Genomic DNA, 3,989 nt, shown 5'->3' with positions numbered 1-3,989 from the left:
TCGTTTCAGCTTTGTAGAGCCGGCGCGCACGATCCGTACCCCCAAAATGGTGTTATAGGATGCGCTCCCGCTCAGTCGCACAAGCCGGACAGCATCGTGCTGGCTCCGCTGGCAGCTCTTTTACGTCAACCACGCACACACTGTTTGCTCTGCCGCATGCGGGTGGCAAACGAACGTCCCAACCCATCCCCACCGGGTTCCGCCTGTTCCGGCACCCGGCATCCTCCGCATCGGCCATCTCGCTCGCTGCTCGCATTCGCTCTTTCCGGCCCGCAGTTCTGCAAGCGTGCACCCATTTTCAGAAGGAATGGGGAGGGAGAAGGGAGAGGGGAGAGGGAGGGGGGGAAGAGACCGACATCCTCCTGCCCTAATGTAGCGTCGCAAAGGGGACGGCGATGGCGCTGGAAGTCACGGAAAAGGGGCAGCGGAGGCGCACAGCACCCGGACCGATGCCACACACCACCGTACGGAGCGCACGGCATTTCCAGAAAATGCGCTCCGTGAAAAAGTGTTGTGAGCGCTGACGGACGCTCGGCAAGTCACAGTCGGCTGTTGTTCGCTTTCGGCACCGGACGCATCTGTCCGGAGCCGGGCCAAAGCCCCGAGACTTCGTACGCGGCACTACTACGACTTGCCCCGCTCGGGCTCGGTCGACACTTAGTCATCCGTTCTGCTGTGTGTGGGTGGACGATGTTGGTGCGTTTGTAGTGATTGTGCAGTTCTAGTGCGTGTGGTGGTGTGATTTTGTTTTTTCGTTTTCGAACGGTTTCCTATCTTTTCTTAGTAGTAGAGTAGACAATTCCCAAGCGAACAGTGTTCCGGCAATCCGGTAAACTTCGTAGTGTAGTCCGGCGCGCTAGGCAAGCAGCAGAGGGTACTTTCTTAACGTTTAATGCTAATTAGCTACAAGACCCGCACACTCCCCATCGGTGAGAGCTCTCGAAGATAATGGTGAAACGCGTGTGTGCGCTTATGTGACGATCGACACCTAAAAAACACTCCAGCAAGAACGAGGAAACTCAGGCAATCAATACTCTACACACAATTTTCCAGCACCAGCAGATATCACCAGCGGTGCCGTCCGTACCGATGTGCGGTAGGTGTCCCATCGTTTCCCGCGCAACCTACACCCGCTCATCCAGCTGAGCGGTTCTTTGTTGCATCTGCTATCCTAACCTTCCGTAACGTCCGTAACGCGCAAAGCCGACAGCCGTCAACAGTTGTTTGATGGCGGCGAGTACGACCATGATTCGTTCCGAGCCTTTGCCAGCTGAGCTTCTTTCCCGGCCGGGAGAACGCTCTCCGACTCGGCAACCACTTGAACGGCACAGCAGCCACCGCATTGAACAGCCCAGGATGCAATTTTGTAGCTCCACGAGTCTGTCCAGATGGTCGGGAAATGTCGTGCACTGTTGGAAATGGTAATAACGCTGCCATTTTAAAGCGGCTGACAAAAAACGACATATCGGTGGCGTCTGTCTGGGACCAACTGTCGCCAAGTTGTCGCTTTCGGTAGAGATCCTAGTGCGATTCCGCTCTTGGGATATCGTTTGGATGGGAGAGTGTACAACACAACAGACGTTTCGTGGAGACTTACGCGAAACGGTGGTCGAGAGAGAGAAATCTTTGGGGTTTTTTTTTGTTTTGTTTTGCTGCCCTTCAGATAATCCCACCGTATGGGTGCTGAAGACGCCGGGCTATATATCAGCAGGCACGTTTTGAAGCCTGCTGCTAGAGTTTAGAGCCTTTTCCCCGTCGCCACCCGGAGATGCTGCTGGACGTTGCGAATCCAAAAACGGTAAACAACGGTCATCTTCTTCGGAGCTACTCCCCTCCCCGTGCCGATACCGAAATCGGTCGCACTCATGTGATGCTTAGTCACACACTGTTACCGCAAGCATTATTAGCATTTCAGATCAAGCAACAACACCTCGCGTTGCATCAGTCCACGCAGTTTGCGGCTATCTCGTCGGCTCGGAGCGGACCCTTTGGAACTTGGATCTCCACCGAGATGCAGCGATGTTCGGGACAAAACCATCCACCGAGAAGACTCTACCAATCAACCACTCAAACAGCGGGAAACAAAGAAACCCAACTTTCCTGCTCCAAAAAGAAGAGACCATCGAAAAACTTCCAAGTAAGATCCAATAATCCATCCAGTGTTGGTAGTGTGGTGTTTCGCCTTGGGGGGAGGTGAAGAGGTGTATATCATCTGTGCGCCAAGTCCCCATGTGTATTGGCTAAGTCTCGCTCACTTGTTAAAGCGAAGGTCATCAAGCAAATCCCCCCTGAGGCCCTGAGTCATGAGCTTCGCTGCGATACTAGCTAGTGTCAGACCACTTGCACGGGGGGACACACACCGTACGTGACAATCTCGCAAAAGCTGTAAATTACCATCGCGCGGTCTATCGATGGACAAAGGTGGCAAATATGAATTATCCACCCCCTGCTGGAACAATTTCCCACCGAGGAGACCTTTTCAAACGTCTTACCTCCCTGCCCGAACAAAATTCCCTTCGGGTTACTCGCCCTTGCACACCACCCGTTCCCGCTGCAGAGTGCTGGGTGGTGGGTAGGACATGGCACACACAGACACAACCGAATCGAATGTATGCGGGCCACCAAATGTACCAATTTTTATGTTCCTTTGTTTGAAATCTCGCACTTCGCAGCGCTGCCTGACTTCCCACCCGGGAGTCGGTCTTTGAATTGCCCGTTGCCTCCCCGCAAACCGCCACACGCGGCTCGCCACAATTTGATTGTCCATGTTGCTTCTTCTTTTTTTTTGGTGAGACTTAATTTAATGTTAGTGAACTGTGTGTGTTTGTGTAGCTTGCCCCGTCAATCTGTCTCTCTCTATTTAATACACTTACAAACCCACACACACACACACACACAGTGCTGGGACACTTTCTTTGTCTTGCGAACGACATCTTCCGACCCGTACCCTTGCAAACGCCACAAGAAAAAACAAAAAAAAACGTTTGGAGCTGGAACGCGAGGAGAGGAACGGTACGTCTTATTAGTTCTCCATCATTTCAGATAATTTTCTCCACTGGTCCAATTCTCCACACCATATATATCTCCCCGTTCCATTGCACCCTTTCCTTAGCAACAGTCGGGACCGGGTCGTTTCGATATCCACAGATAGCCACGCCACGTTTACGAATTGCCGGAGCGACGTCAGCGATTTGGCAGCAGGCACATATATTTAAGAGCGGTCCCGAAATAGCATTTCGCCAAAACAATTAGAGCAGCAGCAGAGCTCCACGCTGCTGGACGTTTTTTGCGGTGCGCGCATGGAGATTAGGAGGACGTCGGAACACCGGAATCGTCCGGCGGTTCCGGCGATTCTTCCCATGCCCCCCGCTGCCCAGTAGGGTGGTTTCGACCCTGGGCGTTCTTCCCCTTTCGGGGTGCTTCCAGCCGCGCTACTTATATAACCGGTGTGTTTGGAAAAGAGGCAACCCGAAAGAGGTAAAGTACGTGCTCGCGAATACCGCGATCGGGTGTCGGAGCGCTCGGAGCGAATAATCCTCACCCTCATCCCGCCAAAAAAAAAAACAAACCCACACACGTGCGGACGCGTGGACGTAAAGCGCCGATTGCATCAGACCACAAAAGCACTCATGGTCACACTGCTGGCGTTCAGTCCTCCTCCCCCCCCCCCCCCCCCCCCCCCCCCCCACGGCTGCGGGTTTGCCTCCACATTGGCAAAGGTTCTACGGGCACTAGACAACAAGCACAACGGTGCCCAAGTGTCACGCGCCCCATTAATTCTCGACCCTCTCGGGCGCGAACTCCCGTATCCTTGAGGTTCGAATCTGTCTGCTTCGATGAGCAAATGGCCGAAACCCAACGGGTCACCTTCCGTGTCCGATCCATCTTTCACTCCAATCCTTCACCGGCTGCGCGGATCGGAGCATGCAACGTTTAGGAGCAGCTGATCAGATACGTGGGAGTTGGTGTACGTGCTGGAGTACGGCAAC

Source organism: Anopheles marshallii, chromosome X (assembly GCF_943734725.1).
Source record: "Anopheles marshallii chromosome X, idAnoMarsDA_429_01, whole genome shotgun sequence".
Classification (NCBI taxonomy): domain Eukaryota; kingdom Metazoa; phylum Arthropoda; class Insecta; order Diptera; family Culicidae; genus Anopheles; species Anopheles marshallii.
Note: the sequence above shows the minus strand (reverse complement) of the source record.